The following is a 25458-nucleotide window of genomic DNA, read 5'->3' on the forward strand; positions in this document are numbered from 1 at the left end:
TTCAACTTTCTGTCTTTCCATCTCCAAAAGATTTTGCATATTAAACATTTTATTTTATTTTATTTTATTTTATTATTTTATTTTATTTTATTTTATTTTATTTTATTTTATTTTATTTTATTTTTGTCATGTAATCAATCAGGACTTAATTACAGATCCAACCATTAATATATATCATTGTCAACAGCTGTTTTCATTAATATATTGCATAAATTGTCTCTCTACATATTAATCAAGTGGGTGGAGTCCTGCTCAGATGGGTGCTTACCCATCCTACCACATTTCTTCTGGCACTCATTTTAGACCTGTTGTCTTCAAGATTGCTATTTATGGAAAAAAAACAGTCCTCAGTGCAATGGTGATCAAAGAGCAGAGAGAAAAACTCAATGATTGTACACATTCTGGAATGTCAGAAAAGCTTTCCTTTGCTTCTGTAAATCAAGCGTATCTATGTCAAGCACCTTCCAAGTAGTCTAAAAAAAAAAAAACCAACAACCAATTTATTTGCTCTGTGGTGTTAAAGTAATTGAGGAGACTAAGGAAAGAATAATAACATGAGTTTGTAAGCTCACATAAACATGAAATTTCAAATTATAAAGACTTTCCAAAATGATTATTGTGCATTTTGAGTCATGTATCAATAACAAGTAATTCAGCTGTCTCTGTTTTGAAGCTCTCTGCACAGCCTGTGTTCTGATTTTCTTAAATTTTCTCTCAGTGAATTCCATGTCATGATAGACATGCTCTCTAGTTTTTGTTTGCTGCTAAGCACAAAACCAAAAGATATTGAAAATATAGTTTGAAAGGTCCTCAAGAGGTTGTCTAGTTTATATTCTTACATCAAGCCAAGCCTTGCTTACATAAATAATTATTTGACATATTTATACAGTCTGCTCTTCAGGAAATCCAGAAATGAAAATACTGTAATCTGTCTGGAGGTCCTTCATACTAGCAGGCATTTTAACTAATGCCTTTGTAAATACCTAAAACAATTCCTGCTGAGATTTAAGTAATTTTCTTTCTGTTTTAGCCAGAGAAGAGGCAAACATGAATGTACACCTTTCCTTTTGACAGGTACAACTTTAAAAGACTGTTATGTGGGGCATCCCAGAAAGTCAATCATGCTTTGCTCTATGATGGCATGCTTTGCTTGTGCCATCCTGCTCTGCTCTTGTGAGACCCCACCTGAAGCCCTGTGCTCAGCAATGGAGCCCCCAGCACCAGAAGGACAGGGAGCTGTTGGGGTGAGTCCAGAGGAGGCCACGAGAATTCTCAGAGGCTGGAGCACCTCTGCTGTGGAGCCAGGCTGAGGGAGTTGGGGTTGTTCAGCCTGGAGAGGAGAAGGCTCCAGGGAGACCTCCCAGTGGCCTGCCAGGGCCTAAAGGGGGCTGCAGGAGAGCTTGGGAGGGACTCTTGGGCAGGGGTGTGGTGATAGGACAAGGGGGAATGGCTTTAAACTAAAAGTGGGTAGATTTAGATTAGATGTTAAGAGGAAATCCTTCACTCAAATGGCAGTGAGGCCCTGTCCCAGGCTGCCCAGAGGAGCTGTGGCTGCCCCATCCCTGGCAGTGCCCAAGGCCAGGCTGGATGGGGCTGGGGGCAGCCTGGGCTGGTGGGAGGGGTCCCTGCCCATAGCAGGGGCATTGGAACTAGATAACTTTTAATGTCCATTCCAATCCAAACCATTCTGTGATTCTATGATTTTATGCTCCTATGATTCATTTTAAGTATCCAGAAAGTGCTTAGGATGAAGTGGATAAACTAACGTTTGTTTTTAACAAGAAAGATTACTTGTTGTTTGAAAGAAAGAGATCTCTGCTTGCACAAGAAAAATTGTTTCATAGAAGGCCCACTCTGAATAGTATTCACATAATCTTTTGGCAGCTGGATTAGAGTTATTTACCAGGTTATTTAACTGTCACCCAGTCTGAAATCATTACTCTGTGAAGCAGTTTATCAAATATCTAAGAAGTTGCTGAGATAATCCACACTGATTATCCACCAGCAGTTCCTTACTGCAGTAGAAAAAGGTATATAAGAACGTATACATAAGTTTTACTTAAAATTTCTTTCCTGCTCCTTCTGGCAATGGATACATTTACATTTTGTCTGTTTCCAGATGAGCATTTCAGAATACGATCCTTTAATCTGTAAAAGAACAAAGTGTTTCTTGAAATTAATCTGAGATTTAACTCAGTGAATAGAGAAAATTCTGGTGATTTTCCTCCCAGTAGTTAGTGATTCTTTGAGAACGGAAGTTATTAAGATAAAGATACTTAAGCATAAGAAACAACCTTCCATTACAGGCAGCACTTACTTTAAATTAGTTACGGCTCACTGTAATTTCAATTAGTACTTTTGAATTTCTATATACGCACAGAATTCTAGGAAATATGATCAGGAAGTAACTTTGGATAATTCAATGATGATATGATTGTGTCATTTGAAATGTATGTTGATGAATGGTGTCCATATGCATAAAACTGGCATTTCAGCTAGCATTTCAGATTTGTGGCTGTCATGACATGGTGCAGTCCTGGAGGAGTGAGGGGAGTAAGGGACTGTCATATGGGGGATGACTCATTAGGATGGGTCACTGTATCTGATGGTGTTGCTGCAATATGCATTTCTGTCTTATCAGACACTAAAAAGCTTACTTTTTTATTATATTCACATTTGCAAATTCCTTTCTGCCTTTCTACAGGTAAAGACCTAAAGATTATAATTATTATTAGTGTAAGTACTGCACAAAGGAAACAATGAGAACCTGCCTACTATTCTTAAAATAGATACCGAATCGTTGTCATTGGCATTCCTTTTGTTTGTGCAGAAGCCACAGGGTATAATATTCTCTTCGTGTTGGCAGTTCTCGAGCAGCATGTAAGAGAGCAAGAGCTCAGCTTATACAGACTGCATAAATTGACACCAACATCTGTTGCTGATCTGATAGATGTGGGGGAAGAGAAGAGAAGAGAAGAGAAGAGAAGAGAAGAGAAAAGAGAAGAGAAGAGAAGAGAAGAGAAGAGAAGAGAAGAGAAGAGAAGAGAAGAGAAGAGAAGAGAAGAGAAGAGAAGAGAAGAGAAGAGAAGAGAAGAGAAGAGAAGAGAAGAGAAGAGAAGAGAAGAGAAGAGAAGAGAAGAGAAGAGAAGAGAAGAGAAGAGAAGAGAAGAGAAAAGAGAAGAGAAGAGAAGAGAAGAGAAGAGAAGAGAAGAGAAGAGAAGAGAAGAGAAGAGAAGAGAAGAGAAGAGAAGAGAAGAGAAGAGAAGAGAAGAGAAGAGAAGAGAAGAGAAGAGAAGAGAAGAGAAGAGAAGAGAAGAGAAGAGAAGAGAAGAGAAGAGAAGAGAAGAGAAGAGAAGAGAAGAGAAGAGAAGAGAAGAGAAGAGAAGAGAAGAGAGAAGAGGTCAGCAGTATTGTTCTGTTGGAAGTGGTTATCTAGACCAACTGCCTGTCCTCTTCATGGCTAACCAAAAGTTAAAGCATATTATTGAAAGCATTGTCCAAATGGCACTTAAACATATTCAGGCGTGGGGCATCAATCACCTCTCTAGGAAGCCTGTTCCAGTGTTTGACCACCCTCACAGTAAAGAAATTTTTCCTGATATCTTGTCCGTCATTTATCATTGGCAGCAGCATAACTGCATTCAGTTTCCAGGGGCTTTATATAATACCAGCTTGAGCCCCTGCCCAGAAATCAAGAAGCTAAATCCAACTCCCTGAGTAGTTAATGAGCTCCACTCTTAAATTATGAATCAAATGTCTTGACAAAACAGCACTTGAGGGAGATAGGAGAAAATAAGGAGAAGGGAGAAATGAGAGCATGCAGTACGGAACTGCCTCTCCCACAGAATACGGCAATAACCATTTAAATTCTCTGATTTTCTGATGAGGTGGCTAGAAGAGGAACTAACTAATCTCCATCTCTTTTGTAATACCTTTTGTAGGTTGGTGTGCCAAATTCTGGAGGTCTGTTACTGTCCTGGAGACCAGCAAGGCCTCATCAAGATACATCAAACCCTGCATGCAGATCTGCTGGCAAAGACATTATAGCTAACCATTCCCCTGGCTTTCTCAGCTGCCTCCAGGCACCATCATCTGCCTCTCTATCTGCTTAGCAGATTACTGCTCAGCAGAAATACTCAGGCCTATGTATTGTAAAACAATCTCTGGTATTATTATGTATTATTATTTATGTATTGTAAAACGATCCCTTGGCTCCAGTTTAGCATTTAGTATGTTTATGCTACAAGCTATGTAATTTAGACAGTTTGACTAGACTCATACAAGGATATTTAGTTTGTTCACACTTGTAATAGTAAAAATAACTTTTTGTAATAGTAATCATTACTTTTTGTTAACTGTAGGGTGTCCCTAAGTTTTGAGGGCTAAACTCCCTTCACATGCCAAAACATAAAGTTTAAATAAACAATTTTTAAAATACATTCTAACTAGTTCTTCTGCTTAACTACCTTTATTTCCATCGGGACCAATAAAACACTACTGCTATTCAAACTTAGTTCTCTTGAGCATTGTGGGAGGTACTAGTTCTCTTTAAGACCTCAGAAAGGTCTTCAAGTCAAAATAAAAAAGAAACCATCAGTACATGAAGTAGGAGAGTTAAGTTATATTTCAGTGAAGCATTACCCATGAAGCATAAAACTAAAAATAATTAAGTCTCTGATCCCACAAATCAGAATTTGTCCTGGGCAATATGTGCATGACTGCATTCTGAGATATTAAAATGTAACCGAAGAGCATCTAGCTGTTAAGATTTTCAGAAGTGAGACCTTCAGATTAGGGACCATCCAGTAGGTTGTGTACTACATTAAGATTCAGCAGACAAGTTCAGTCCTGCAGTCCACTGCACACTTCTTGTGTGAGACTTAATAAATCACCTTGGGTCAGATCTGTGAAGGTGGATAATGTGTCATAGTGCAACTTGTTACAGTGCTGTCAGCCAAGCTGCTGAACAGAATTCACAGTGTCCAAAGCAGAGTTAGGGGCAAAAGGAGGCGATCTGAAAAAGCCACTTCTGTCAATAGGATGCTGGCTGGGCTGGGCAATAAGAAATGCAAAAAAGGAGGCTGTATCTTGAATTGCCTTTTCCTCCTAGGAGATTCACAGCCTGATACACACTCCTGGAATTAGATAACGCAATCTCAAAACAAAGAGTATGTGAAAAAGGGATTCTTTTCTTCTGTGAAGGGAATGCTGCCTCCCTATACCTGGGAAGATGCTTGGCAGAACCATCCCCTCCACAGTGAGAGATCTTGGTGGATTTCCAGAGATTAAGCCCACGCACAGAGTTCTCCAACCAACAGAAATCTGCTGCTGTGGACTTGTGTAGTGTGTGGGGGGTGGATGTTTTCACTCTCTCCTTAAGCCGCTCTACTTTGCATGAAATAATTCAGGATGAATTGGACCACCGAGAGCGAGAAAGATTAGTAAATGTAATTTTGAACCCCAGAGGCTAGTCACTTACTGGAGGGAAGGGAGCTAGAATTCAGTCCCACTTCCAATTAATGTAAGTAATGTATGCATTTATCGGAGCATGGTGTAACTGCAGCTTCCTGTCTCCTGGGTACATGTGCTAACCGCAAATCCCACTCCTTTCTCTAGCTCAGGTAACTGTTAATTAGCATGGAAAACAGGAAAGAAAAAAAAAAAAAAAGGCAGGAAGATTACAGAACCCACTGGGCTACAGCCTAATGGTTAGGACATGCTTATAGACTTAAAATCTTTAACCATTGGATGAAAAAATATTAAAAAATATTAAAAAATCAAAGAAACAAAACCACAACACCTTCCCCCAACCCCCACCAATCTACTGGAAAAAAAGAGGGGAAAAAAAAAAAAAAAAAGGAAAGAAAAAGAACAGTTCAATTTGATGAGCCTACAATTGGTGCAAAAGCTTTTTATATGCCTCAAGTAGATTTAGAGAAATGATTGGTTTTTAAACCCTGACAGTGCATAAATATGAATTACATGCTTAGCTGCTCCATGCCATCAAAATGTACATGGTTCTGGGCATACCCCGAAGGAAACATTTATCTGCTCATGGAAGCTGACTGGTGGAAGTGCAATCACTTAAGGAACCGTTTCTGTTAATGTGAAGGTTGCTGTTGATCGTTGCCTGCCTCTTTCTTCCTGCTGTAAAAAATGCATGTTTGGGGACCAGCTACCTGTCTGATTTTGAACATGATGTTTTTAATAAGATACAGACATTTCTAGCATAGATATCTATGTTTGACCCACTGTTTTTGACTTCCTTCCCATTAACGCATTTTTTCCTTAATACAGAAGGTATGATGATCTGAGAGAAATTATTTGTGACTACCAAAAATAAGTTAATTGTTTTTAAAGGAGTTTTATATGTATATATGAAATGGATGCTGCCAGAGAATAATATGATTTCGTGATGCTTTTTTGGGGGTGAGGTTAAGAAATCCTGAAAAAAACAGATCTTTTAAAAAAAGGAAAACACAATTTTCATATGAGTTCTAGCCAATAGTTCCCAAGAAATCTTATTCCATATTTTGGCATGTGGTACTGTCATTCACATAGCACAGAGCTTGCATAGCATCATGGTTCGGCTTTGGCAGTAATGCTAAAGCATCATCCTGGGGTTGCCACTGTGAAGCTTGGGTACTGTGAAGAACTACCACTGCAATGAGGAGGTAAAACTGCAATAGACTGGAACAATATTAACTTACCTGTTTTACAATACACCGCACGATTGATACGCAGGATATGCATGATCAGCTGCTACTTCTTGGTTGAAGGACAGTATCATTTGCTTACCCATCTTCATGTTGTACTCATGAAAAAAAAAAAAAAAGGTTTAAAAAGGATCAGGGCAAGAGAATTTACACTTATATCATAGAAATTAGAAACATTAATTTAGCTAAGTCTATTTTTTTTTCTTCTATACGGTCCTGTAACATGTCAAAGGTGGTTTAGAAGAGAGGCTATTAAGTCATCATGTGATGGTCCAACGCTTTCAGGTGCCAGAGGAAAATGAATATAGCCTTGTGGTAACTGTCAGATGGCTCTTTAAAATAGCTCAGCTACTACTGTCAAAGAGCTATTACATGTTATTTATCTTAAGAGTGATGGAGCTCAATTAAAGACCTTCATATATTCCTGTTCCTTTTTACACAGCCTGTCACCAGCATGCGCCTCAACATCCATTTACCTGATTTTTATTTTTTTTTTTAAAGACCTTACCCTTCTGATTCTGAGTGAATATTAAAATAATGTTCTGCTATCTGGTTTCAAGAAATCTTCAGAGACAAAAACTGTAGCAGAAGATGCTGTGTGGCTAAAAATGCCATGGCATTCGATTAAATGAACAAGATATGCATTGCAGGCTTGATAATTTGTTTGCAGCAACCCTCCATTTCAATTAATATTCCTTGGATCCTATCAAATGTAATAACGTTTTAGAGGAAATCCCCAAATCCACAATTTTATCTTTCTTTTCAAAGCCTTTAAAAGCTATTATTGAATTGTTTAAACTAAAATTTTAAGACCTTGAAATGAGAATGAAAGGAAATGTCTTCCTTGAAAAGGAGGGACAGATCACTAATTGCAGGAGCTATTCTGTCTATTTTTAGGTATGCAGTTCATGTCCTCTAACTTAATGCTCCAGACTCAGACACCTAAATTTAGGTGTTACAGTCTAGATATCCACATGTGAGTAAAGCGGCTCTCTCCCTCTCAGGGACATTTCCTGCTGCTGTGGCTTGTTTTGCGCCCTTCTTCAACTGAAATAGTACAGGCCAGGTGGCAAAGATCACCAGGAGGAAGAAAGCAGACCCATCAGCTGTGGAAGAATGCTTTCCCTCAAGTCCGAGGTTTAAGGTGGGCTCTCAAGGCACCCGCTTCCAAGCCTAAGAGCAGAGTCTGTGGCATGCAGACACAGTTTGGGAAGGCATAAGGCAGCTGGACATGCACAAGTCCAAGGAATGAACGAGGGACACCTTCAAGGGTGCTGGGGGAAGAGGTGGAATTCACTCAGAGGGCTCCTACCTGTCTTCTTAGCAGGGTCATGATGATCAAAGAAGGTTCCTGAACAGTAATTCCTGAGCAGGCTGGATGGGGCTTTGGGCAACATGGTGTGGAGGAAGCAGTCCCCTTTTCATGTCATGGGGATGGGAAGAGGATGATCTTTAAGGTCGCTTCAAACCCTAACCACTTTGTGATTAAATGATTCAAACACCTAGCCTTGTGCACTCAAAGACAGCTCTACTCAAGGATAGAGACTCCACAGCCTTTCTGGACACCGGTTCTGTCTGAGCACCCTTGTAGGGACAATCTTTTCCTTTTGCTCTCTGGGCTGTCTCCACCTGCAAGCGTGGCCCTGGTGCCACTCACTTTTCAGCCCCTCCCAGAAGGCACAGACACCATCTTCTCTATTCCCCCTTCCCAGCAGGCAGCTGGAGGCAGCTGTCAGCTCCACCCCTGAGCCTTCCGTCTTTCCTGCTGACCAAAGAAGTTCCCTCAGCCTGAGCTTGTATGCCATGTGCCCCGGCCTCTGACTCCCAGTGCTGTGAGCTGGGCCCACTCCACACTCAGAAGGATCTTTCCTCTGCAGGGGAGCCCACAACAGTACTCCAGAGTCCAGGGGCAATTGCAGAAATGACAGCAAAGAAGAGAGGAAAGTGCTTTAACCAGTTGTTGTTTATTCGTATTGTGGTTGTTGTTAAGATGTCTTTCTTTCTCCCTTTCTTATTTTTATTGCGATTATTCTATCCACTTATTGCCCAGTCTTGGGAAGAACTAATAACCAAGCATCTTGAATAGACTTTACGCTGCACTCCAGTGATTCCTCCTGGCAGACCTGAAGACTTGCATTTCTTCAGAAGAACAGTTCTCTACAGCACCATTTTGAGGGATCTGCTGCTTTTCTCTGTGTGCTGCCATGCAGGACACAGCTTCGTGTTCAAGAACTTGTTGGGTAGCCCTCTCAAGCTCACAACATGCCCAGCGTGGCCTTTGGAGGGCTTCACCTGCCACCGTGGTGCAGCAGCGCAGAGGAAGCCAAGTGCTCTCTTGCCCACTGTCCGGGACTAAGTACAGAAGAGATGACCGTTCTGCAGAAAAGGTGGCGATGGTGACAGAAGGCTGGGAGGCGAGGCCATCATGCAGGCAGTCCTGCCTGATGGTAAAAAGATGGCCTCTACCCCTTAGTTGTTGAGGTGAGCGCTGTGCTGGGAGTAAGGAGCAGGGTGGGCGGTTCTGCAATGACGATGTTGTGGTGTCGCAGGTGGGAGCCCTGGCACGATAACATTGTGCCATATCAGAGAGGTTGGAGGTGGATCCACCTCCATTGGCTCTTCGGCCTCCGCAGGTGGATTCACCTCCATGGGTTCCACACCATCTGCCACGGCCGCTCCACCTTGGCTCTCAGTCCTCTGCCTCCACTTCTGCTCGGGTTCAATCACCCAACTCGTAATGGTCCCACGAAGGCATGGGCAGCTGTCGTCCCAGGACCTCTTAAGGCGAACCACGGTTGGTAATCGCTAGAGGACCTGGGAGATCAGCGAGTGGTGGGCCAGGTGCAGGGGCTTTTATAGGCGCCGTGCCAAAGCAGGGGGCCAGAATCCACAGTGACATCAGGAAGATTCTGTGATGGCTCTGTTGATTGTGCACCACACCCCAGGCCCATCATGGCCGTGTTGGGTGGGGGCTTGTGCAGCCTGAAAGAGGCCCTCGTGTGGGAGGAGGAGGAGGAGGGTCAGGGGAGCTGGAGGCCCCTTTTGTGGGGGTGGCTCTCCCAGGCTGTTTTGCTTGCCAGAGAGATGGGCTGCCCGTTGGGCACAGGGACTGTCTGCCAGCTCCACTTCTGCTTGCCTTCCTTCAACCGCTCGGTCCCATGGAGCTTTGGGCTGCTGTAACCCCATGTTGGGTTTTAACCCAGTCAGCAGCCAAGCACCACACAGCCATTTGCTCACCCTCACCCCCTCCCTGAAGACTTGTGTTTCTTCAGAAGAACAGTTCTCTACATCACCGTTTTGAGGGATCTGCTGCATTTCTCTGTGCACTGCCATGCAGGGCACAGCTTCGTCTTCAAGTACTTGTTGGGCAGCCTTCTTGACCTCACACCGAGAAACCGCGTGCCCAGTGTGGCCTTTGGAGGGCTTCACCTGCCACCCTGGTGCAGCAGCTCAGAGGAAGCCAAGTGCTCTCTTGCCCACTGTCCGGGACTAAGTACAGAAGAGATGACCCTTGTGCCGAAAAGGTGGCGATGGTGACAGAAGGCTGGGAGGCGAGGCCATCATGCAGGCAGTCCTGCCTGATGGTAAAAAGATGGCCTCTACCCCTTAGTTGTTGAGGTGAGCGCTGTGCTGGGAGTAAGGAGCAGGGTGGGCGGTTCTGCAATGACGATGTTGTGGTGTCGCAGGTGGGAGCCCTGGCACGATAACATTGTGCCATATCAGAGAGGTTGGAGGTGGATCCACCTCCATTGACTCTTCGGCCTCCGCAGGTGGATTCACCTCCATGGGTTCCACACCATCTGCCACGGCCGCTCCACCTTGGCTTTCAGTCCTCCGCCTCCACTTCTGCTCGGGTTCAATCACCCAACTCATAATGGTCCCACGAAGGCATGGGCAGCTGTCGTCCCAGGACCTCTTAAGGCGAACCACGGTTGGTAATCGCTAGAGGACCTGGGAGATCAGCGAGTGGTGGGCCAGTTGCAGGGGCTTTTATAGGCCCCTGTACTGGGTCTGGTCGGAATGTTAACTTTCCCGGCAGCAGCCCATACGGTGCCGTACTCTGTACTTGTAGCTGGAACAGCAGTGTTATCACACCAGTGTTGTGTCTACTGCTGAGCAGCAGTGGCACAGTATTAGGCCTTTCTCTAACCCTCCTAGGGGGTGGGCAAAAGTGACGAGAGAAACATCACTAGGGCAGCTGACCTAAACCAACCAAAGGGATATTCCATACCATGTGATGTCACACTCAGCAATAAAAGGTGGAAACAGGAAGAAGAGGGGAGGGGTGGGCTCTCGTTGAGAAGACGTTGGTCCTCCTCTCGAACACCGGCTGCGTGCGTTGAGGCCTTGCTTCAAGGACGTGGTCAATCATCGCTCATTTGTGGGAAGTAGAGAGTGATTTCTTTCCTCTGCATTTCCATATAACCTTCATTTATTTTGTTTGTTTGTTTTCCTCCCTTCTTTTTATTTTCCCTTTTTCCCCTCCCTTTCCCCTTTCCCTTTTTATTTACCCTTAGTTAAATTGTTTAGTTCAGGGTAGTCTTTATTCATTATTATAATTATTTCCCTTTAATTAAATTATCCTTATCTCAACCCGTGAGTTGTTCTTTGCTTTACTTCTTCCCCTCCTCATCTAAAGGAGGGGGAGTGAGAGAGCGGTTGTGGGGTTTAGCTGCCCAGCACGGTGAAACCACCACAGCCCCATGCCAAAGCAAGGGGTCAGAATCCACAGTGACATCAGGAAGATTCTGTGATGGCTCTGTTGATTGTGCACCACACCCCAGGCCCATCGTGGCCGTGTTGGGTGGGGGCTTGTGCAGCCTGAAAGAGGCCCTCGTGTGGGAGGAGGAGGAGGAGGGTCAGGGGAGCTGGAGGCCCCTTTTGTGGGGGTGGCTCTCCCAGGCTGTTTTGCTTGCCAGAGAGATGGGCTGCCCGTTGGGCACAGGGACTGTCTGCCAGCTCCACTTCTGCTTGCCTTCCTTCAACCGCTCGGTCCCATGGAGCATTGGGCTGCTGTAACCCCATGTTGGGTTTTAACCCAGTCAGCAGCCAAGCACCACACAGCCATTTGCTCACCCTCACCCCCTCCCTGAAGACTTGTGTTTCTTCAGAAGAACAGTTCTCTACATCACCGTTTTGAGGGATCTGCTGCATTTCTCTGTGCACTGCCATGCAGGACACAGCTTCGTCTTCAAGTACTTGTTGGGCAGCCTTCTTGACCTCACACCGAGAAACCGTGTGCCCAGTGTGGCCTTTGGAGGGCTTCACCTGCCACCCTGGTGCAGCAGCTCAGAGGAAGCCAAGTGCGCTCTTGCCCACTGTCCGGGACTAAGTACAGAAGAGATGACCCTTGTGCCGAAAAGGTGGCGATGGTGACAGAAGGCTGGGAGGCGAGGCCATCATACAGGCAGTCCTGCCTGATGGTAAAAAGATGGCTTCTACCCCTTAGTTGTTGAGGTGAGCGCTGTGCTGGGAGTAAGGAGCAGGGTGGGCGGTTCTGCAATGACGATGTTGTGGTGTCGCAGGTGGGAGCCCTGGCACGATAACATTGTGCCATATCAGAGAGGTTGGAGGTGGATCCACCTCCATTGGCTCTTCGGCCTCCGCAGGTGGATTCACCTCCATGGGTTCCACACCATCTGCCACGGCCGCTCCACCTTGGCTCTCAGTCCTCTGCCTCCACTTCTGCTCGGGTTCAATCACCCAACTCATAATGGTCCCACGAAGGCATGGGCAGCTGTCGTCCCAGGACCTCTTATGGCGAACCACGGTTGGTAATCGCTAGAGGGCCTGGGAGATCAGCGAGTGGTGGGCCAGGTGCAGGGGCTTTTATAGGCGCCGTGCCAAAGCAGGGGGCCAGAATCCACAGTGACATCAGGAAGATTCTGTGATGGCTCTGTTGATTGTGCACCACACCCCAGGCCCATCGTGGCCGTGTTGGGTGGGGGCTTGTGCAGCCTGAAAGAGGCCCTCGTGTGGGAGGAGGAGGAGGAGGGTCAGGGGAGCTGGAGGCCCCTTTTGTGGGGGTGGCTCTCCCAGGCTGTTTTGCTTGCCAGAGAGATGGGCTGCCCTGTCGGATAACCCAACTCAAACCCCGGGGACAAACGGACATAACAACCAGCGTTCTGTGCCGTAAGCCCATTTTGTTGCTACATGACAGTATCTTATATAGCACCAAAGCGTCCCACCCAGGAACCCGGGAGCCCTCCCACTGTGCTTGCAGGTACCCCAAACCCTTCCTCTCGTGCACGCAGGCACGACCAAGAATAATCCCACACTGCCCGTTGGGCACAGGGACTGTCTGCCAGCTCTACTTCTGCTTGCCTTCCTTCAGCCGCTCGGTCTCATGGAGCTTTGGGCTGCTGTTCACCCATGTTGGGTTTTAACCCAGTCAGCAGCCAAGCACCACACAGCCATTTGCTCACCCTCACCCCCTCCCTGAAGACTTGTGTTTCTTCAGAAGAACAGTTCTCTACATCACCGTTTTGAGGGATCTGCTGCTTTTCTCTGTGCACTGCCATGCAGGGCACAGCTTCGTCTTCAAGTACTTGTTGGGTAGCCTTCTTGACCTCACACCGAGAAACCGTGTGCCCAGTGTGGCCTTTGGAGGGCTTCACCTGCCACCCTGGTGCAGCAGCTCAGAGGAAGCCAAGTGCGCTCTTGCCCACTGTCCGGGACTAAGTACAGAAGAGATGACCCTTGTGCCGAAAAGGTGGCAATGGTGACAGAAGGCTGGGAGGCGAGGCCATCATACAGGCAGTCCTGCCTGATGGTAAAAAGATGGCTTCTACCCCTTAGTTGTTGAGGTGAGCGCTGTGCTGGGAGTAAGGAGCAGGGTGGGCGGTTCTGCAATGACGATGTTGTGGTGTCGCAGGTGGGAGCCCTGGCACGATAACATTGTGCCATATCAGAGAGGTTGGAGGTGGATCCACCTCCATTGGCTCTTCGGCCTCCGCAGGTGGATTCACCTCCATGGGTTCCACACCATCTGCCACGGCCGCTCCACCTTGGCTCTCAGTCCTCTGCCTCCACTTCTGCTCGGGTTCAATCACCCAACTCATAATGGTCCCACGAAGGCATGGGCAGCTGTCGTCCCAGGACCTCTTATGGCGAACCACGGTTGGTAATCGCTAGAGGGCCTGGGAGATCAGCAAGTGGTGGGCCAGGTGCAGGGGCTTTTATAGGCGCCGTGCCAAAGCAGGGGGCCAGAATCCACAGTGACATCAGGAAGATTCTGTGATGGCTCTGTTGATTGTGCACCACACCCCAGGCCCATCGTGGCCGTGTTGGGTGGGGGCTTGTGCAGCCTGAAAGAGGCCCTCGTGTGGGAGGAGGAGGAGGAGTGTCAGGGGAGCTGGAGGCCCCTTTCGTGGGGGTGGCTCTCCAGGCTGTTTTGCTTGCCAGAGAGATGGGCTGCCCCTTGGGCACAGGGACTGTCTGCCAGCTCCACTTCTGCTTGCCTTCCTTCAGCCGCTCGGTCTCATGGAGCTTTGGGCTGCTGTTCCCCCATGTTGGGTTTTAACCCAGTCAGCAGCCAAGCACCACACAGCCATTTGCTCACCCTCACCCCCTCCCTGAAGACTTGTGTTTCTTCAGAAGAACAGTTCTCTACATCACCGTTTTGAGGGATCTGCTGCATTTCTCTGTGCACTGCCATGCAGGACACAGCTTCGTCTTCAAGTACTTGTTGGGTAGCCTTCTTGACCTCACACCGAGAAACCGTGTGCCCAGTGTGGCCTTTGGAGGGCTTCACCTGCCACCCTGGTGCAGCAGCTCAGAGGAAGCCAAGTGCGCTCTTGCCCACTGTCCGGGACTAAGTACAGAAGAGATGACCCTTGTGCCGAAAAGGTGGCGATGGTGACAGAAGGCTGGGAGGCGAGGCCATCATACAGGCAGTCCTGCCTGATGGTAAAAAGATGGCTTCTACCCCTTAGTTGTTGAGGTGAGCACTGTGCTGGGAGTAAGGAGCAGGTTGGGCGGTTCTGCAATGACGATGTTGTGGTGTCGCAGGTGGGAGCCCTGGCACGATAACATTGTGCCATATCAGAGAGGTTGGAGGTGGATCCACCTCCATTGACTCTTCGGCCTCCGCAGGTGGATTCACCTCCATGGGTTCCACACCATCTGCCACGGCCGCTCCACCTTGGCTTTCAGTCCTCCGCCTCCACTTCTGCTCGGGTTCAATCACCCAACTCATAATGGTCCCACGAAGGCATGGGCCGCTGTCGTCCCAGGACCTCTTATGGCGAACCACGGTTGGTAATCGCTAGAGGGCCTGGGAGATCAGCGAGTGGTGGGCCAGGTGCAGGGACTTCTATAGGTCCCATGCCAAAGCAGGGGCCAGAATCCACAGTGACATCAGGAAGATTCTGTGATGGCTCTGTTGATTGTGCACCACACCCCAGGCCCATCGTGGCCGTGTTGGGTGGGGGCTTGTGCAGCCTGAAAGAGGCCCTCGTGTGGGAGGAGGAGGAGGAGGGTCAGGGGAGCTGGAGGCCCCTTTTGTGGGGGTGGCTCTCCCAGGCTGTTTTGCTTGCCAGAGAGATGGGCTGCCCTGTCGGATAACCCAACTCAAACCCCGGGGACAAACGGACATAACAACCAGCGTTCTGTGCCGTAAGCCCATTTTGTTGCTACATGACAGTATCTTATATAGCACCAAAGCGTCCCACCCAGGAACCCGGGAGCCCTCCCACTGTGCTTGCAGGTACCCCAAACCCTTCCTCTCGTGCACGCAGGCACGACCAAGAATAATCCCACACTGCCCGTTGGGCACAGGGACTGTCTGCCAGCTCTACTTCTGCTTGCCTTCCTTCAACTGCTCGGTCCCATGGAGCTTTGGGCTGCTGTTCCCCCATGTTGGGTTTTAAGCCAGTCGGCAGCCAAGCACCACACAGCAGTTTGCTCACCCTCACCCCCTCCCTGAAGACTTGTTTTTCTTCAGAAGAACAGTTCTCTACATCACCGTTTTGAGGGATCTGCTGCTTTTCTCTGTGCACTGCCATGCAGGACGCAGCTTCGTCTTCAAGTACTTGTTGGGCAGCCTTCTCGACCTCACACTGAGACACCCCATGCCCAGCGTGGCCTTTGGAGGGTTTCTCCTGCCACCCTGGTGTAGTAGCCAAAGGAAAGCCAAGTGTGCTCTTGCCCACTGCCTGGGACTAAGTGCAAAAGAGTTGTGAGCTCTGCACAAATTGGGAATTGGGGAGAGGGGGTGGGAGAAGAGGCCATCGTGTAAGCAGTCCTGACTGATGGTAAACGGATGGCCTCTACCCCTTAGTTGTTGAGGTGAGGGCAGGGCCCGGAGTAAGGAGCAGGGTGGGCGGTTCTGCAATGACGATGTTGTGGTGTCGCAGGTGGGAGCCCTGGCACGATAACATTGTGCCATGTCAGAGAGGTTGGAGGTGGATCCACTTCCATTGGTTCTTCGGCCTCCGCAGGTGGATTAACCTCTATGGTTCCACACCGTCTGCCACGGCCGCTCCACCTTGGCTCTCAGTCCTCTGCCTCCACTTCTGCTCGGGTTCAATCACCCAACTCATAATGGTCCCACGAAGGCATGGGCAGCTGTCATCCCAGGACCTCTTATGGCGAACCACGGTTGGTAATCGCTAGAGGACCTGGGAGATCAGCGAGTGGTGGGCCAGGTGCAGGGACTTCTATAGGTCCCATGCCAAAGCAGGGGCCAGAATCCACAGTGACATCAGGAAGATTCTTTGGTGACCATGTTGATGGTGCATCACACCCTAGGGCCATCATGGCCATGTTTAGAGAGAGGTTGTGAGCACGACTTCCTCCATGCTGACTAGTCCTCATAACGTTTTTCTCTTCCAATTGCTTGGAGATGGCATCCAGAATAAGCTACTCCAATACCTTTGCAGGTACAGAGGTGAGACTCACTGGCCTGTAGTTTCCTGTATCCTCCTTCCTGCCCTTCTTGAAGACCGGAGTGACATTGGCTATCCTCCAGTCTTCAGGCACTTTACCTGTTCTCCAGGACCTTTCAAAGATGATAGAGAGCGGTTCGGCAATCACATCTGCCAGCTCCCTTAGCACACGTGGATGCATCCCATCAGGACCCATGGATTTGTGTGAACTGAGCCCACTCAGACGCTCCCGAACCACTCTCACTTCCACCAGGGGGGAGCCCTCCATTTCCCGTTTGTCCTGTTGCCAGTGGTAAGGAGTCCTGGGGGAGTGTCCTTGTAGGAAAGACTGAAGCAAAGAAAGCATTCAGTATCTCTGCCTTCTCAGTGTCTCCCGTGACCAGGACACCCCCCTCATTCAGCAAGGGACCCACATTATCCCTAGTCTTCCTCTTTCTGTTTACATACTTGAGAAAACCCTTCTTATTATCCTTTATCTCTTTTGCAAGCTTCATCTCTAGGTGGGCTTTAGCCTTCCTCGTTGCGTCCCTGCAGGCCCTGACAACACACCTATACTCCTCGCAAGAGGACAGGCCCTTTTTCCACATTCCATAGACCTTCCTCTTCCTTTTGATCTTATTGATGAGCTCCTTGCTCATCCACGTGGGTTTCCTGCCTCCCTTCCACAATTTCCTATTCTTCGGGATGCACCGATCCTGAGCATGGAAGAAGTGCTGCTTAAATGTAGCCCAGCTCTCACAAGCAGCCTTGCCTTCTAGCAATTTATCCCATGAGATACTCCCAAGCAGGTCCAGGAAGAGGTCGAAGTTGGCTCTTCGAAAGTCCAGGGTAGCAATCCTGCTTTTAGCCTTTCTTTCTTTGCCTAGTTCCATCTGGAACTCCACCATCTCATGGTCGCTGCATCCCAAGCTACCCCCAACCTTCACATGGCCCTAAAAAGGCCATTCCTATTGGTAAGAATGAGGTCCAGGAGCACCCCCCGCCTCGTCAGCTCCTCCACCACCTGCGTCAGAAAATTGTCCTCAACGCATTGTAGGAACCGTTTGGACTGCTTGTGCCTGGCCGGGTTGCTTACCCAGCAGATGTCTGGGTAATTGAAATCCCCCATGAGGACCAGCGCTTGTGATTGTGACGCTACTAGCAGTTGCTCGTAGAAGGCCTCACCGACTTCCTCCTTCTGATCTGGAGACCTGTAGTAGACCCCCACCACCGTGTCTCCCATACCAGCCCACCACTTAATTCTTACCCACAAGCTCTCCACTTGTCCTTCACCTTCCCCCAGCTGGAGCTGGGTACACTCTAATTGCTCCCTCACATAAAGGGCAACCCCACCCTCTCACTTCCCCAGCCTGTCTTTCCTAAAGAGGACATACCCCTCAATGACAGCGTTCCAGTCATGCGAGCTGTCCCACCACGTCTCAGTGATCGCAACGAGATCGTGGCCCCACGACCAAACACAGATCTCGAGCTCATCCTGTTTATTTGCCATGCTCCGTGCATTGGTGTACAGGCACTTTAGGGAAGCAGCAGGTGCAGATACCCCTGGGGGGATGAAAGAAGAAGATACTGGACGGGGGATCGGGAATGCTACCTTCTCTGAGGAGCCCTCAGACAATCCTGCGGGAGAGCTCAGAAGATTTTCCCTGTCTTCAACAGTGACAGTAGTGATGACTTCCCCCAGTTCCTCTCTGTCACCTTTAGCTCCCCTCCCTTCCCCCATCAAACCTAGTTTAAAGCCCTGGTAATCAGCCCAGAGAGATTGCTCCCCAACACACTTGCGCCCCACTTGCTCAGTTGGTGTCTGTCTGTAGCCCACATACCCGGCCTCTCAAAGGACGGCCCAAGATCAGAATACACAAGTCCCTGGTCCAGACACCACCCCCTCAGCCAGTCAGTTACCTGTCCTGTTCTACTCCTTCTATCTGCATCCCAGTCACCCAGCGGGAGGACAGAGGAGAACTACCTGCACCCCTGATCCCCTCAACAACCTCCCCAGGGATACAAAGTCCTTTTTAATAGTCTTAATTTTTCTAATGGCAGCTCCCTGGGATCCAACCTGAATGACTATGACAGGATAGTAGTCCTCTGGTTTAATGAGTCATGGCAGAGCCTTTCTAACGTCTCTGACACATGCCCCAGGAAGACAGCACACTTCTCTGGCTAGGTTATTTGGGTGGCAGTGAATCCACAGTGACATCAGGCAGATTCTGTGATGGCCCTGTGTCGCGTTAAGGGGTGTAGCTGATTAACCGTTACGGGCCCGGTCGGATTCAGGGTACTGAACCAGTTGGACATTCACCAAAAACGCGTTAACAGTCTGGGGGTCCGTTCAGACATTCACCATCAATGCATTAACGGTCTGGGGGTCTGGTTGGATTTAGAACACTGAACTATCACGGATAACCACCCTTACCCTAGTTGCATTTAATGAGAGCTATCACAATGCAATCAAGTATGGTTTATTACAGCAACAGATAATCAGGTTCTTTTGGATTGCCAGCGATAGTGACTGTCTGCAAAAGCAAGCTAGTATGCATGAAATACACAGGTGTTACAGGTGTTACAGGTGTTACAGGTGCGCAGCCTAGGAATACACACGTTAAAAGGATCAAAGACTCTAGAGAGATTTATAAACAAGTATTCAGATCTCACCCAAAGGTGTCCCAATGGGGGGAAAAGAGAGGCTCAGCCCATCGACTGATCCCAGGAGTCAGGAGGTCCTAAGGATGTTGTATTTCCTTGGGATGGTATCTCCCCTGACGGTGGTATCTTCCCTAACATCCCCTCTCTCTTGGGCCAATTTATATTATTTTCTATCTTTTAGGTGGAGCTTGAGTGGCTCTAGTCAAGCATATCTTAGTTATGATTGGTGTAAAGTTTTCCCGTCTCCATTTAAAGTAATAGGCTCCGAGAAAATTTAGGGCGCATGCTCAGTGAGGGATGGTCGCAACTTGGAGGGGGGTAGCTTTTGGGATGGAGGTGTGTTTTGGTATTATAATGATCAGGCAATTACACCACACCCCAGTAAATGGTGCACCACACCCCAGGCCCATCATGGCTATGTTGGGTGGGGGCTTGTGCAGCCTGAAAGAGGCCCTCGTGTGGGAGGAGGAGGAGGAGGGTCAGGGGAGCTGGAGGCCCCTTTTGTGGGGGTGGCTCTCCCAGGCTGTTTTGCTTGCCAGAGAGATGGGCTGCCCGTTGGGCACAGGGACTGTCTGCCAGCTCCACTTCTGCTTGCCTTCCTTCAACCGCTCAGTCCCATGGAGCTTTGGGCTGCTGTTCCCCCATGTTGAGTTTCAACCCAGTCAGCAGCCAAGCACCACACAGCCATTCGCTCACTGTCGCCCCCTTCCTCTCTGGGTTGGGGGAGAGACTCAGGAAAACGAAAGCATGAGGGCTGAGATAAGGAGAGTTTATGACGACAGACTGTCATAACTGGGCACCAGGTTATCTGAAAACTGGAGAAAATGTTGTGCAGGTCTATTTTGTGGATCCCGCACCCTAGCAGTTCTTTTCTTTTTCTCCATGACATGATGCCTTTACATCTGTAGGGGTTTGTCTGAGGGTGTCACCATTTTATTTGAGTATCATCAGTTTATATGTTGCCCAGCATGAAGTTATATGACCTCTGTAGTTTCATGTAGACTTTCTTTCTCTCCCATCCCATCCCATCCCATCCCATCCCATCCCATCCCATCCCATCCCATCCCATCCCATCCCATCCCATCCCATCCCATCCCATCCCATCCCATCCCATCCCATCCCATCCCATCCAGTACAAATTGTGTCCATTACTTTGGAAATCATAACATAAATCATGCTTGCAAATAGGAAGACCAAAATTAAAAAAAAAAAAAAAAAGCCTAATCATTTTCACACACTGTTTTGATCCTTATGTTGGTGCAGTGAATTCATATCAGCTTACTCAAAAAGTGTGTGATTTCTGCTTTTCTGACTCTTTTGATGTCTTTAAAGCCATAATAAGTTGTAGCAAAAAACTATCGTGTTTGATTTTGAGTATTCTATTATCAAGCATATAATGAGTTTGGAGGAGATGGATACTGCAAATGAATTACACTAGAGAGGAAATGACAGAATTTCTGCTTATAATCTTTGCTGTGTGAATATTATACTACTTTAAGGGTAACTGAATAGTGCTTTGGTTTTAACAGACATAATAACACCTCTAGGCAAGGGAGTTCTTTTTTCTATCAAAAATAATTTCCTCTCAAGCAAAATATAATTCATTTCCTGCTTTACATTTCCAGGATAGCAGTATCTCACATAATATTCAAGTGAAAAAATAACTTATGAAATGGTTTTCTGATTTAAGAAGTCTGAATAGTACTGATTCACAAAGAGAGATTTGAGCTTTAGTGGGGCAAAAATGTTCTCTATGCTTTAAAATGAGTGTGGAAGTGGCTGTATTTTGACCAAGATCTTTGTAGTTGTAAAAAGTGACTTTTGCCTGAAAATGTATATAAGCAGAAAATAATAAAAGACACATTTTGACAGTTTGAAGATGCACAAAGTGTAGCATCTGCAATCTGGTACGCATAACTAGAAGAATGACCTGCCTGTCTTTGTTATGATTGCTTTATCTGAAATTTCCACTAGCATTAATGATAACCAACATGTGCATCATTCTCTTCACGGGATGACATGGGGTCCACAGATTGCCAAAACATTTTGTGACACCATGTCAATCCCTCTGAGCAGTTAAACCAAGCAGTTAAAACAACCATCTCCCCATGCTTCATCTACACTTCTGCTATGGGAATGTTTTTGTGCTATTTAATGTCATTTAGTGCCATGTTGTGACACTAAGGGCCTATAAACTTGATATACTGAGTCCCATCACTAAAACATGTCCCTTAGAACCATATCCACACAACTCTTAAATACCTTCAGGAATGGGGGACTCCACCGCTTCCCTCAGCCCTTTCCAATTCTAGACCACCTTCTCCAGGAATAAATTCTTCCTAAGGTTCAACCTAAACCTCCCCTGCTGAAACTTCAGATCATTTCTTCACGTCCTATCTCTTGTCTCCTGAGAAAAGAGGCTGGCATCCACTTCACTGCAACCTCCTTTCAGGTAGTTGTAGAGAGCGTTGAGTTCTCCCTGCAGCCTCCTCTTCTCCAGACTTAACAATCCAATTCTCTCAGTCTCTCCTCATGTCTTGTTTTCTAGTTTCTTCAACAGCTTTGTTGCTCTTCTCTGCACATATTCAAGCAATTACATATCCTTTTTGTAGAGAGGGTCCCAAAACAGAACACAATGTTCAAAGTCTGGTCTCACCAGTACCATGTACAAATGGACAACTGTTTCTCTAGTCTTTCTAGACACACTATTCCTGGCACAGGCCAGGATGCCATTGGCTTTCTTGGCCACCTGAGCTGCTGGCTCACATTCAGCTGGCTGCCACCCAACACTCCCAGTTCCTTTCTACTGGGCAACTTTTCAGCCACTCTTCCCCAAGACTATATTGCTCCATCAGGTTGTTATGATCCAAGTGCCAGACCCAGTATTTACCCTTGTTGAATGTCATGCGATTGGACTCAGCCCATTGATCCAGCCTATCCATATCCCTTGATGGTCTTGAATGTATATTCCAACCTAAATGTTTCTATGATTTTATTTAGGCTGTTCAAATTAGCTGGCACAAGCCTGATCTTTCAACCCTTTTGAAAGAACTGGAGGATGAATATACAAATGGCATTTATTATATTCAAGGTTAACGGTAGAGCAAAGGATGCAGCAAAAACTTGATAAATGTACTTCACTTAGCCCCAGATCATTGCTCAATAATAAAAAGAAAAATCTGAGGCCTTGTATGTGGAGTTTGAAGAGAAAACAATTTTAATTGAATTTTGGAGCTGCAGGTGTTGCAAAAAAAAAAAAAAAAAAAGATAAATTCTAACAAAACAGAACAAAATAAAGAACATTGTATTGAAGGGATGGGTGCTAAGAAAGGACTGGTTGTTTTGAAAGTCTGATATATCAGGAAATATTAACGTGTCAAGTTTTTTTGGAAGTTTAAATTCAGAGTGGCAGACTTTAATGAATAAAAGGTAAAAGAAAGCAGAATTTTTTTTTTATTTTTTTTTTCTTCTTCCATCAGGTATTGCTGAGGATGAAAAATAAAATGACATCGTTTTTGTGTATCAACAACAGAGAACGGAGTGTTCCTTCCTGGACAATTTTTTAAGTATAAAGATTCATATCTTACTGGAAATTTCACCAATCTGCTTTTTCCTCTGATTCTCAGACTGCAATCAAGCAAATTAGAGAGCAGTATGTTGTTACTATAGTAATAAATGTTGCAGGGCATAAAGAGAATTTGGGCAGTCAAAGATATGCATCTCCCAGGGAAAATGGAATACAATTTTTCCTAATTTTGACAAAAACACTCAGTGCTTTTGTAGCAGTGGGTTCTAAGAAATGAATGTCCCTACGTCAGTGAAAATGTTTTCCTACTCATTTTTCATTTTCAAAATGAACAGACATTCGAATCAAAACTAAACGTACATTCCAAGTCAATGGTGTAAGGAGACGATGCTTTCAGTACTATTTACATTGATGTGTTGCTAAGCATAACTCACTGTGTTTGAAGTCTCTTATTCCAGCTTAATTTTCAAGCTTTGTATTGAAAAAAAAAATCTTAAAGTAATAGAAGTAAATTTACAGTTTAGTTATCCAGTCTATATTTATTTACATATACACAGATTTATTTTATATATACATATACATAAGTATATATTATATGTATGCTTATAAATAGATCCATGCTTCTGAATCTTTTTGCTTACATGAATGTGTGTGTATTTAAATAGGTATGAATACACGGTAGTTGGATTATAAAGATAAAGATATAAAGATATAAAGATAAATTTGTCTGGATCTAATTAAAATTATAATTACTAACATGTCAAATAGAATTAAAGCATAATGCAACAATCATTATGGAAAAGAAAAAAAGATAAAAAGAAATGAGAAGAATAACTTTTGAATAAAATGTAATGTAGAGTTAGAATGACAAGTAGCAGATTAATAAAAGGTAATATACAGGAGGAGGTAGCAGTGAACACCATCCCACATAGGAATTCTCAGCATGGTGCTGTGACTGTAAAATCAATCGATCAATCAATCAATCAATCAATCAAAACTCTTTTTGGATACATTTTAGGTAACTGTTAACCCACCAATACCTTGAGTTTCTTTGGATTACAGCATCAAGCTTTGGGAGACATAAAATAGATGCTGAGAAAAGATGTTTAGCAATGTGGACGATGAAGGTGGGAGTCAACTAAAAGTTATGAATGTCTCAATTTTAGCTGGTCATCCAGAAACAACTTATATTCAATAGGGATATGCAGAAAGAATATGATTAATCTTATCCCAGTCCAGACATCTGAAGAAAGTTAGATGAATCATGCCCTCCATATCTCTGTTTCTCTCATTGACTATAAAAAGAACCCGTAAGGGACTGTCTGAGCTGTCAATGTCTATGCTAAATATATATGAAGTTATGTGAAATGAGGCTGATCTTTCACATTTGGAATAGCTAACTAGAACAGTTGAGGAATGCCTATTAATGGAAATTTTTAAGAATGTGACAAACATGCATCTGTCAAGAATAATGTCAAGGTATTTGATCTCACTTGTAACTTGGAGATGAACTAAATGATACTTCCACCTCTATGCATGCCCAATTAATAAACTGATAAATGTCCTTGTTTGGGATGTAAATAAGTAATGGCAAAGACATTAGATGAATATCATTTCAGTGCAATAAAGTACCCAAGTGCAATAAATGTACTTGTCTCATACACTCTTGTGTCATCACATTTATGAAAAGTAGATGTTTGTTTCTGTATCTACATTCATTTCACTTTGTGAAGAATGACCTGCCTGTCACTTTAAAACCATTCATGTGAGAATTCACTCACATTAACCAATTTTCCCTCTCTCTGACCTCCTTCCTTTTTTTTTTTTCCTTTTTTTTTTTCTTAGACCAAGAGCAAGAACACTGCAGATCTCAGAAATAATAATAATAATAAAATAATACAATCTGCTTAAATGACTTCCATGATATTTTTTCTGGGTTTGTTCCCTAAAGCTGAAGAGACCCATGTTATAACAAATTCCCCAGTCTGTTCTCTTCTGTTGGCAACATCACACCTGCTACGGCCTCACTGGTTCTCATTTTGAAGGCCTGCGAAGCACCTTGTGGAAGCATCCCTACAAAACTGCACAACTTGGTAGTCTCCCATGGTCAGATACTTCTCTGACAGAAATCTTGCCTTCAAATCCAAAACAAAGTGTCAAAACAAGGAATAGAATCATAACATTGTCTTTCTTCTGCAGACTGTTAAAGCATAGACACAGTAAGCTGTTTTACAATATTTTATCCATGGATAATGAGAGTGCAGGATTTAAAGAGACTGGGCAATAAAAATGCATTCTAAGATATTTACTAGAAAAAATATTCACACTCACTGGAGTTCACTTTAACAGAAGACATATTTATACAGAAATTATATCATCTCACCCCCAGTTTGTAGTAAAAGGGGCTATCTGTTCTCCAAGTTGCATACACACAGCAGCATATTGATAACAGAGAAACTGTGAGTTACATAAAGCTGTCAGCAAAAAATGTTCCTGCATTTGAACAAACCTAGTGAAAACATGGCACACAGATTATGAGTGATTAGATTGGTTGTGCCTGCTCTCCAAAATGACTGTTCATTTACAGACCCTCAACTCTGAAGCAGTTCCTCACAACTCAACACCTGTGATATTAAAAACTTATTTTTATTTTTATTTCTCTGATTGAAATTGGCTGGTATTTTGA

General features: G+C 45.6%; 1 long non-coding RNA gene across 1 annotated transcript; it reads right to left on the minus strand.

The window, feature by feature from the left end:
- Positions 1–990: 990 nt before the first annotated feature.
- On the minus strand, positions 991–10656 carry LOC140001644 (uncharacterized). Its single transcript, XR_011807132.1, has 3 exons — positions 8029–10656; positions 6711–6814; positions 991–2148 (listed from the first exon to the last, which is right to left on the minus strand). It is a non-coding gene; the product is annotated as an uncharacterized lncRNA (long non-coding RNA).
- Between the last annotated feature and the right edge of the window lie 14802 nt (positions 10657–25458).

This window comes from Anas platyrhynchos, chromosome 2 (genome assembly GCF_047663525.1).
Source record: "Anas platyrhynchos isolate ZD024472 breed Pekin duck chromosome 2, IASCAAS_PekinDuck_T2T, whole genome shotgun sequence".
NCBI lineage: Eukaryota > Metazoa > Chordata > Aves > Anseriformes > Anatidae > Anas > Anas platyrhynchos.